The sequence below is a fragment of the Chanodichthys erythropterus genome, chromosome 11 (genome assembly GCF_024489055.1).
Source record: "Chanodichthys erythropterus isolate Z2021 chromosome 11, ASM2448905v1, whole genome shotgun sequence".
In the NCBI taxonomy this organism is placed as follows: domain Eukaryota; kingdom Metazoa; phylum Chordata; class Actinopteri; order Cypriniformes; family Xenocyprididae; genus Chanodichthys; species Chanodichthys erythropterus.
Genome location: NC_090231.1, coordinates 36290575 through 36303148, shown reverse-complemented (window position 1 = coordinate 36303148; position 12574 = coordinate 36290575).

Below are 12574 nucleotides of genomic sequence, written 5' to 3'. Positions count from 1 at the left end.
TCCCGTGTAGTTCTGGGCTGATCCCTCACCTTTCTTATCATCATCTTTACCCCATGAGGCGAGATCTTGCATGGAGCTCCTGACCAAGGGCAATTGATGGTTATTTTGTATTTATTCCATTTCTGAATAATTGCAGTTATCTCCTTCTTACCAAGCTTCTTGCTGATGGTCTTGTAGTCCATTCCAGCCTTGTGCAGGTCTACAATCTTGTCCCTGATGTCCTTTGACAGCTCTTTGGTCTTGTCCATGGTGGTGGAGAGGTTTGAATAGGGTTGCAAAATTCCGGGAATAATCAAAGCTGGAAACTCCATGGGAATTAATGGGAATATATGGGAATTAACAGGAATATATGGGAATTAACGGGAATTAATGGGAATAAACAGGGAATTTACAAAAATGCATGTTAGCCTATAACAGGGTACTTAAATGTAGTTGAAAAAAACATATTGCAACATAATTTTGGTCAAAACAACCATATTTAATGCAATTTTAGTTAAATTTTCGGAAATTTACTGGAAACTTTCCGCCCTTTTGCAACCCTAGGTTTGAATGGAAGATATAGATTCTTTGGACAGGTGTCTTTTATACATATAACAAGCTCACATTAGGAGTACTTTCTTAAAGTGATGGGACTAATCTGTGTTCGACATTGGCACATAAACAGTCTGTAGGAGGCATTCTTGCTGGTTGGTAGGGGATCAATTTCACTTGATCAAATGCTAATCAATTTATAATCTTTATATATATTGTGTTTTTTTTCTGGATTTTTTGGTTAATATTGTCTCAATCCATTAAAATAAACCTACCATAAACATTATAGACTCCTCGTTTCTTTGTAAGTGAACAAACTTACAAAATCAGCAGGGGATCAAATAATTATTTTCCCCACTGTGTATACCTTTTTGCTTTTATTTTTGATAGGACCATGCAAGACAGCCAGGAACCAATAGAAGAGAGGGACTCAAACTGGGATCGCTACTGTGCCATGCAATATATCAGAGTACTGACCACAAGGCTGTGGCTTTGACAAACATATTTATTTAAAGTGTGATACGCTATGTTTTATTCTAAAATGTAGATCTAACAGAAACTTTAGAGAGAGAAAAGACTGGAGAAGCTTCCACCCCACTTGTTTTTAACTTTCTTATAAATTGAGACCAAAGCTTTCAGTGAAAGTGTAGGCTAAAACAAGCAATACTTAAGGTTCCTGTTCATCAATATTAACAGCCCAATATATTATGCATATTATTCTTTAAATACCACATAAAATGTGTTTTTTGTGACTTAATCTTAATTTTGCATATGCTCTTAAGTAAAATACATTAAATAGTAATTGCCATTAAATTGATGGCAGGGGCAGCGTTGGTTTTGTCACTCAAGTTAGTGCAAACTGTCTTTGACAAGTCTTTCTCCCATTACTTAGTACTGCACAGCCATCTTTGTTCACCCCAATGTCAGGAGACTTGCAAATTCAGCACTTTACAGTAGGAAGAGTGGCTGTAGTCAGGACAGGGAAAGAGCAGAGATTCAGCAGAAAACATTTAGAGCTAGTACAGCAACTATAGATAGTTTGCTTATTTGGTGACATTAAATACGTACACCGTAAAAAAAAAAAGAAAAGAAAAAAAAGTTCTGTTTTGAACTTGCAGGCAACAAATTGCATGGCTTTTTAATTTAGTTTCTTTCACCTCAAGATATTTTTTTAGCCAAATGTCTTGACGGAACTTAAGTTATCTCAAGTTGTATGCACTCAAAAAGAGTTCTGTTTGTGTTTTGCCTTGATTTACATTGCTACAATTCAGTTGCTTAATATTGTCATATTCCCTATGCTAAATTTACATATCAAGCACATACTGTATCATGTGCTTGTTGTCTTGAGCTACTGACAACATCACATGAATATTCATCATATAAACATTCATGAGACTAAACACTTGGTACATGAAAGATGACAAGGGTAACAATAAAATAACTGATCATTCTGAAGTAGAAGAATAAATGCATCCTGACATAAGAAGGCAGTCAGTTATTAAACATGACAACAAATTCACCAACCATGTAAATAGAAGTAGCAAACAGTTAAACAATGCAACCATATTAATTATTCATGCCCTAGTGCGTGCTGAAAAGACAAATGTTTTTCCTGTATATGTTTATGGTGGAGTACATTAATCCAACTCACTTTCTATGCTTCTTTTGTCCATAACCGAAAAAGCTTCATTTAGATGCAGTACTTGAGTTCCTAAAAGTTGTAAGTAAGCCAGAAACTACATTAATCAATTTTTTTTTTTTTTTAGCAAAATTATATAATTTTTACTGAATTTGCATCTGAGGCACAGTGAGAAAGGGAGACAGAATGTTTACTTTTGGAAAGCCTGTTTTGATTAGTGTCAGGAGTGTGATTGTGACACTTACTCAATGTCGATGTATGCTTAACGTAACAGTGTTCTTCTCCTGAAACCTCATGGGGAAAGAACAATGCTGAACACACTCGAGCACATATTGACTTCTGTGTGTTTATAATCTTACTGTGTTAAAATGAGCTGTCGCCCATAAGGAAGACAGGAAGCCTGTTGACAGGCAGGGAGAATAATGTTATTCTAGACAGAAGTGCCAGAGAGAATGTGTGTGTGTGTTCAGCCTGCTTTGCTCTAAGCACTCATAATAGCGTGCTAATCAAGGCTAGCATCTTTAAGTAGGAGAGGAGCAAGGCAGCTTTCCATGATCTTCAGATATGGGTGTCTATTAGGGGCGGGCATCTTTGATGTGAGTAATTTAGTTGCCTAATTATACAAATGGGGTAATAACAATGGAAATAACAAAGCTGTGTGTGGTACAAACCGTGTGTGTGTGTGTGTTTGCGAGTGTGTACAGCCTGCTTCTGTTTACTTGCATAGTCATGGCCTGAAGCAATACACAATCTCACACACACATAGTCAGCAGCTCAACTCTCTGATGGCTCAGTGAGGGATTTCCTGCTGTAAATCAGAACAACAAACAACAACAATAAAGAAAAGAAAATTCTCCACGCATGGTTATTAACACACGCCTCAAAGTTTCTCAGAGCAGAAACAGTGACTTTTCTCTTTGAAGTAGTTGATTACAGCTGCTTTTGCATTGCTTTTGCCCCAGGACCGCATCCTCACGCCTGCGAAAACTCAGCACTGATCTTACAATACATTTCTATGACAAATCCGAACAAATTTCTTTCTCACGTCATTATGCTCGGCTCTCAAAAGGATACGCGTTCAGAAAGTTGTTCTTTTAAAGTTTCTCTATTAAAAAAGCAGAAATAACAAGCTCCATTTTCTATTGCCATGGTTGAAACGTCTTGTTCAGTTAAAGAATACAAAACCAACAGATCGAAATCTGACGAGCGGGGACAAGCGCTTTAAATTTTTGATTGAAGACAAAGCTCTCTGTTCTCACTACAACTGAGGAAGAATAGCGAGGATCATGCTTTCATGGTAGGTTTCCGGCTCTTAAGAGCGTGGTTTCACCCCGTGCATTAGCAGCACATTAATTTTGGAATGAGAATCCTCGTTGAGTTCATATAATGAGCAGTTAATTATTGACAGCCATTGATGAATATTTAACAAAGGCATCGGTCTTCACTTGGTTGGACGCATGTGGAGGAGGATTAAGGGAGACGTGCCTGGCCCATGACCCAGAATAGCTCTTCCTTTTCAGAGCACATCTTCCTAATTCATTGCTGCGTGTGAGAAAAAAGGTGAATCTCACCAGGTCTTCTTTATAGGCCCTTGATTTATTTATTTATTTCTTCTTTTTTCTTCTTCTCCTTCTTCTTCTTTTATAGGAGTTACCAAAAAGTCTGTTTGGGGGGTTTAAAAATGCTCAGAAGCCCCCCAACTGGATGCAAAAAAAAGGAAAAAAAAAGACTCATTTATAATTTCTCATGTGAATGGATAAAATAATGCCACATGTAGTTTTAAATAATTGGATGTGATTTACAGTAGCATAAGAGGCAGATCTTAGATGTTCTATCCCATGTGGCATTGCAGAAATGCTCACACAGTGCTGTCTTACCTGATCAACTAAGACAAGTTCTTGTCAGGCCCTGTGGAGGCTTTTTTTTTTTTTATATTTGTCCCATGAACCATGGGACTGGTGTAGGCTGGGGGTTGTGGTAGGGCTTTTTTGCTGCTCATGAAGGCCAGTTTGTTCCAGAGCCTTAAAAGAGACTCTTACTGTTGGCTCACTGTCATTCGGTTTGCCCACCCTCTTTCTGAGACCCCAAAGAAGCCCCTTAAGTGCCCTTCAAAATCTCATCTGTTGTGAGATGCAAAAAGGCTTTCAGAATAACAGGATGACAGACAGTGAGAAAAGCATTTCTTTACCCTTTTGTGGCCCGTTGGTATTTTGCTTTGCATTACAAACGTCTTGGATGAGAACTTTTTATCTGATATTTTGAAAGTGCAGAATGTGTAAGCAATATTGCTGGTTTTGAGCAACTTACATTTTAGTATTGCAATTTACATTGTTTTGCACAGCATAAATAGTTACAAATGAAGCCACAGCAGAACTGTTGCACGTTTCTGAAAAACACAAAAGCTTAAAAATACTACCTTCATCTGATTGATTTTTGAAGGCTGTTGGTCAGTTTGTGTCTAAATGTACGTTGTTGACCAACACTTTGCACTTTTGATGTAATTTCTCTCAAGAAATTACTAATGTAGTAATTAAAGCTGCAGTCCATAACTTTTGCTGGACAGGTATTTAATGGTTTATTGGATAAATAATGCTTATTAGATATTGCTAATACACACTAAATACACGTAACCACGCAATGTTGATGTTATTAACATTAACAATTTGAGAATAAAATACAATAATAATAATAATTTGCACAGTTTGACGTGATGAGCTAACTTTGCGATTGTTAGATTTAATCACCATTATTTATTGAAGAACAAATGTGGCAGACATGTTACTTGCTTGTTCAGAGAACATTTTCCAGTGTAGATTATTATTTTGGTCATACTTCCTAGACGTAGTATCTGTAATTCCGAAGTACAGTATCCACACCGGTGCGGTGACTGACAGGCACACATACTCCTCAAAACATTAGATTCATCTGCGCTGAGGAGCCATGCCAATGCACAACCCACGTAAAACAATAATTCCACAACTAACTGCAATTGCAGGTTTCAAACAGAGATGGTGACAGAGATGGCGACAAAGAGGCAAAACTTATGGACTGCAGCTTTAAATATTTGCTTAGCCATCACCAAAGCGCACTCTATTTTGTTGTAGATCATGAAACTGATATACTGCCTCAGAATTCTGTCCAAAATCAGTTTTGTGAGGTAACTTTGTGCACAAACGTTGCCTGCAAAGTCATTACCTGAGGCAACAAGTCAGCTGCCTAAGCTTTCAGAAGCAGCCACAGTAGAGTCTTGAATGAGTCAGTTGCATTTGAATAAATCGGTTGGGTAAATGTTTCAATGACTCACTCATAAAGCAGTCACATGATTCATTCTTGAATAAATCAGCATTTTTTTAATAATCGGTTGAATAAATCGTTGACTCACTAATGACACAACATGTCAGTCACTTGCCGCCACCTACTGGAGTATAAATGTACCTTGCAGAAATATTCAAACCCACCACTAATAGACTGTCTGTCTGGAATGTGCAAACACAAAAAAGTGGTGCAATTTTAACAGTAAGGGTCCATTCACTTAGAATGTGCTTTTGCATTTAAAAATGTGTGACGCAAGGCACTGGAATAAAAAAAATAAAAAAAATGCAGGGTCTAGGGGTGGGCTTATTAAAAGGTGAAGTTTTAATTTGATCACCACATTTTTAGAACGCTGTATCATGCACAAGATGCGATTGTAATGGTCAAATACTGTCTAGCATAGAGAACATTTAAAAAGCAGAGCAATGGAATGCAAAAACGTGTTCTGTGTGAAAGGCCTCTAAAAATTACTAGTGCTGTTGGATTGTATATTGGTGCTCTTGGAACGCTACTCGACCAAATAGGATTTAACTGTTGTACTGTATGAACATGTTTAGAAGTGACCATTTTTATCTGTTTTTCAGATTGACTTTCCTTAATCCGAATAATAACAACTGTCCTGAGCCCCTTTTTGACCAGACAGAGCAGCGAGCGCTGTCTGTTCAGAGTTTTGCAAATGTGTTTAAACTACTAGTGTTTTACAGTGAGGCTCCCTTTGTAAATCAGGAATTCTGCATTCCAGCACAGCTCTGCCAGGCCACTTAGCTTCAGCCTGGCCCTTTGTAGTGGTACAGTATATCTTCCAGTCTGTGATACTGCACTAGGAGTGACCCACGCCAACTGACATCTTAATTAAATCTTTAGGATCCCTTTAAAGCCTTTTATTGGGAGGGAGAAATATGGACTTGCTCTGGAATCAGGAAGGTCACAAGCATTCCCTTAGCAGGGCTAATGCTCAGTATATTGTAACCATATTTACTGGTTTGTGTTATGTGTATTTTTAGTATTTAGTAAGCATCACACACGCTGAAAAATGTCTTGTGCACCCCTTAGGGGTTCAATTCACCCCGGTCCTCACAGGCAACCCCCCGCAACGCTTCTGACAGCTGAGAAATGTCATTACAGGCCAAAGATGAATAATAGAATCGGCCACACTGCCACCATATTCTGCGCTTTATATCTAATTAACCGCTGAAGGTCATTTAATGATCTTAATGAGATATTTTGCAGTGTAATTATACTTTTCAGAGTGCTCTGTTTATGGTGGGATTCTTGGTACAACATTTGTCTGAAATGCTGCCTATGAACAATGTGTACAGACGACCACAACGATTTAGGTTATATAAACTCTGGAGTTTTTTTAGATGTATTTAGTATAAATTAGTTCCAATTTGATGCTGTCACTCTAGTGATGCTAATTGTATTTGTGCCTTAATTGTGGTGTTGACTATGGTTGAACTTCACCCACCTTGGTATACATAATATGTCTATAATATTTTATATATATATATATATATATATAAAATTTTGATTATACTTAATTCCACTTCAGACATACTAACTATAAGTAACTTTGCAACTACATGTCAACTAACTCTCATTAGAGAATTAGTAGACTGCTAGGTTAGGTTTAGTAGAATAAGTTGACATGTAGTTTATAGGAGTGTGATAAGACACTTGACTCACGAGACGAGACACGAGATTGGGTTCACGATAACGAGACAAGATGTTTGCACAGTATTTTTAAGAAATCCTCAATGACAAAATTCATGACTGGAAAAACAGGCTGCAGGTGCATTTTGAAATGTTTTAACTAAACATCTTGTAAAGAAATCCAGCGTTAGCATCAGTTCTGGCAGGTCACGTCAGTCAAGCTCGCATCAGCTGATTCCCAGGTGACTCACGTCTACCTATAGGAATACGACGCCTATTTTAGCACCCATATATAAGCTCTTAAGTATTATCAGCAGCTATTGTTTCTGTTCTGTTGACCCTAAGGGGGTTATTGCTTCTCTCCCTGCTCTTATCCATGCTAGACTGCGTGGATGCGCAGGGAGTTCTTGCCCAGAACAGAACCATACTGCCAATACAAACTCTATGCAATTATCAATCATATTTGACGATAATGGTCCTGACAGAAATGTCATTTCAGTTCTACATACTTCAGTATGAATTATCATATGCACTGAAAGACAACAATATACAAGCACTTTAAAAGGTTTTGCCACAAACTCAACTGACTGGCTTCTCTTCTCTATGATTTAATATGAGTCTATTCAGTCCTTACAGTACATGAATTATGAGCTTCCAGAACTTCTGATTGAGGCTGTGTGACCTCCTAATTGAACTTCTTTCCACATATTGAACAGAGAAATAAAAACAGTATAAATAACAAAAATTAATAAGTTTTTTTCTTAGTCTTATTAAGTGCAAACAATAACTGCAACCATGATCAAAGTACACTCTAAGTATTCAAAGTGCAAACAGAGAGCAAAACAAAGATCAGAGCTAAGATGTGGTTACAACTACACAGCCCACCCTAAGATAGGTTTAATACTGGGAGACAGGCTATTGTATGTAGCCTAATTTGCACTCATCGGGGAGCTTGTGTTTTACTGAATTTGCAATCAGACGCTTAGTCTCTGTTGTGCAACAAATCCTCTGCCATGGTCTTGTCAGTCATCTCGCAGTGAACTGTGATTCCTGCTACACTGTGCAACCGTTTTCCATTTAATTAAATGGTTTTTATTTCTTTAAAAAAAAAAAAGCAAAGTGACAGTTAAGACGGTGCAATGGTGGGCACCGTAATGTAATGTAAACGTAGTGTTGGCATATTCTATGCTAATTTCACACTCATTCTCCATCATGGCGATATCGCAAGGCAGCTTTTCACCTCAACGAGAAATCTCGTCACATTTTAATATTGCAAGATCTCATGGCATGAGATCTTGTCACACCCCTAGAAGTTTAGAAAGTCTAAATTGGACTATAAAAATAAAGTGTTACTTTTAATTTGTTTAGAAGGTTTTATTACAACAAAAACTTGCTATGCATATTTAATTAAACATGGTCATATAAAACAGACAGTGGATATCCTTTTTTTCCACAAATCTACACAGTAATGATTAATATTACATAAGACAATAAGACAATTGTGAAAAATTGCTTGAGGATCAATGAGGAAGACAGTTGTGATATCTCTGAATGATTCTCTGAGTGAGTCTGATTCAGATCACTAACTCACTAGCGGGTTCAAGACTGTTTCTTGAGTCTTTTTGAGTTAAAACAAATTCATTAAAAAGGAGGAGTAGGGCATAGAATGCATGAGAGACATGGTACAAATGTCTTCCAGATACACTGTGATTTTACCTAAATTGTAACTGTTTTATTCTGCCTTCTGGCGACAGCTGTCATCCCTCATTAATGTGCATTAGGAAATGCATCAAAGTGCATGAGGCTGCATGTGATTAATTTATACAGCACTTGGTATAAGGGGAAGCTTTGCAGGTGCATCAGGCTCAAGGCTGCAAAAAAGGCCAAGTTAATGGATCACACTCAAGTGCATTCCTCCTTTGGAGTGCATCACTCATTCGGTGTCATTTCAAGCATCAGCCTGTCCGTTCTACACCTTTGAGTAAGCTGACCTAAATAGGAAACTCAAAACGAGTCGCTTTCGCTTACACGCCGATTGTCCCATGGATGTTTCAAACCCCAAATGTTTAATTTCCTTGCAATCATATCATGATTAAACCAAATCAACAATTCCCTCCATTTTAACCTCATGTCAACACCAATCAGCATCTTAAACAGAGATAATCAAAGCCTATGTCATGGATATTTGGTGCTATATGTTTACAGGGCTGGCCCATTTTTTAAGTCCCCCATCTATTAGCATTGACGGCAGAGTGCCAAAGCCTAAATAGAGGGTTAATTTTTTAATTAGCTGTGAAAGCAGGTAAGGGGAGCTGGGCTTTAATTGGTCCAGCACAGTTTTAATGATGTAATTATTTTGGAGGCTGTGGCTTTGTTTGTTCTTGATGAGTGAGGGATCATATGTGAGGGAGATGTCTGTCAACGCACATCACTTTAGCATTTTAATCTTCACATTTTCCAAATGCATTTGAACCATATGGCACTTTACCACTGAATAATTCAAATCAGGTTTCTCTGCTAAATGTCTTATGTCTTATGAAGTTTGCGTCTGATCTTTATGTGGTTTTCTAAGTTTGTGGATGATTTCTCAATAGTGTTGGCTTTTTGTTTTATGATGCTGCGTGCCGATCATGTTGATGTCAGTTGAACTGTGTTGATGTTTTTGTACTTTTTTTAATGGGCAGTTTGTACGAACTCGGATCAACTTTATTTTGCCTCAAATTAGACCTCAAGTTACTTCCATTGGTAGAATTTGATGAGTCTGATCAGCAATTTGCTCGTTACAGCAGGTAACTGAGATTGCTCATTCATTTGAGTATGCTGATGCAATTACAGATGCCATTAGAATTTTGCTAATTTTAGAATGTTTGTACATCACCATTTTGACATGTACCCTCATTTTATGAATACTGTGAATACCATGTGACAGTTTTATGATGCATCAATCCATTATGCTTAAGCTGATGCACAACATAAAACATTTTTGGTATTATGGGTTCTGTCTGGCTGTCTGTCTGTCTATCTATCTCACTATATTTACAGTATGTTACACCTTTTATAATTATTTAAATGAATTAGATGACACATTACCTTGCCTCCAGAACAATATTATGCATTAGATATGTACATACTCATAAATTATTTTCCTCTGCATTTTCTTTGCAGTGTGTCTATAGTCATGTATGGAATTTTATTTCTGTTTGATTTCCACTTGATGTGCCAGTGATCAGTGCAATAATGCTAAACAAACGGAAGTGTCGCACCCAAACGATAATTAATATTTGATTGAATTCCCACTAATTAAACAATAATGAATATTTGATTGAATAGCCCTCTCTTCCAGCATGGATTTAGTGTGGCATAGTGTTTTGTGAATCACTCCTCTTCCCCATGCTGTTTTTGGCACATCCTGTATTTAAGCCTAGTGTCTTTAATCACCCCTATTCAAACCCCACAATCAGCATTTCGGCCCAGGCCCCATTCAGGACACCCCATAATTGGACGGAAAGTGTCAAAACCTCCTGTTTGCACGTACTCAGGTACAGCCACTTGTGTCCTGCACTGGACAGCTTGGGCACAGTCCAAGTCCAGCTCGGCTAGAACAGGGACACATTGTCCCGCACATTTTACGCTCCAGCCGAAGAGGTCCACTGGGCCCTGTTTGTTGCTCTTTAGAGAAGACCCATTCTCCACAACATTAAAGACAGACCTGCAAATGTGTTTTTAAGTGCAAGAGTGAGATGTTTTCAGCTAACATCAAGCTGCTAATGATTTTAATGAGAGCTCCTCGTAGCATCATTTTTTTTCATTGAATACATCACACTAAAACAAAATCAATGCACAAGATTAATTAAGGCCCTTTTAGATGCCTTCTGCTGTTTTTTTTCCTCTTTTCACCCTCTCTCTCTCTTTCCCCGTCTCTCTAAGCCTCTCCAGATGAGGGGATGCTGTGCTGTATTTAAGCGTGGTTATTTGACATTTAGATGCAAGGGGGAATAAAGAGAGAGGGGGAGACAGTAACAAACACAGGGACAGTTTTTGACAGTTCTTTGTCATGTCGGAGAGAAGAAAGGGGGCCGACTGTGAGATGCTACTTTGAAGCTCCGGAAATTTGTAATGAAAAATTTAAGCTACAAGAGAGAGGGGGCGAAAAAAAAAAGAAAGAAAGTCGAGCCATTCATTTGGCCCCGCATACATTAGTGGGTTGGTAATTCAAAGGTTTTTGCTATGTGTTTTTGTCATTTGGACTCTAATAAATATCTTAGAGAATTGCTTTGATATTCCAAAATTGTCTCTGTGGCTGGTCCACGTTAAGAGAAAAGGGGAGAAATAATCATCAGGACTCCTGGCTCTAATGAGAAGGTCATTGCACCCTAATTATCACAGGCAGCTCTGCCTCAGCCCTTCAAAGAGCCCCATGAGCGCACCCGTGCTATAGACAATACACCACACAAACACACACACACAGCCCAACCTGAGCAGCTACTCTACCTCTCCATTTGAAAAGTGAACTTAGCCAAGGGTACCGAGACTGTGTACACATTTAGATTCAGTTTGACTTTGAGAAAATAGAGACCAGCTCAGTGCAAATGACAAGGAGTACAAATATAGAAGATGCATTGTATCGAAAAATGAGTTATATGTGTCCAGAGACCATTACTGTATAGATGGCATCTTGTAGTGTTTAGTCAGAAATGTACAAACACTGATACAAATGATATTTAATAGTGCAAACAGCCTTAAAATTGTTAATAAAGTATGACATAAATCATACTTTATATTGTTACATTGTCGGTCATTAACAGGGAGGGAATATTTTAATTTAGAGTGAATTTACATTATACCCTAATGACATGTTATAATATTATCACATACACATATAGTATGTATAATTTATATCACTTGCTGTTATTTGACCTAATAAATGTAATGCCAGTTTTATGCCATTGCCAAAGGAGCAAAGTAAATGATCAAAGAAAGTTTCTCTCCCTTTAAATAATATGAAAATGTACTTAAGGAATTATGGGTAAAACCGTGCCATATGGAAAATATGATATGTGTTTACATTTATCTTGTGATTCATCAAATATTTATAGAGATGTGAGAAATCATTAATATTAAACATTTTTGTGTTTTATCTAGTAAGGCAATGTTCAGCGCATATGCATGACGTCACATCATTTAATAATGATGCAAATGTTAACGGTGAACAAGACGTTTCCTCGTTTCATCTTAGATTGACTCCACCCACTGTGCTTTCTATTAGCAGTAGCTCAGTCTAGATAAATGTCTTGAAGAATATGCGTAACATTCATTGATTGAATACATTAGTAAGTAAAGTCTTTTGATGAACTGTAACAGGATTTCCCCCTACACCAGGTGACCGCTGACAATCTTGTCTGTATGAAACATGCTACTATAAATTAGTTACAAGGTCAG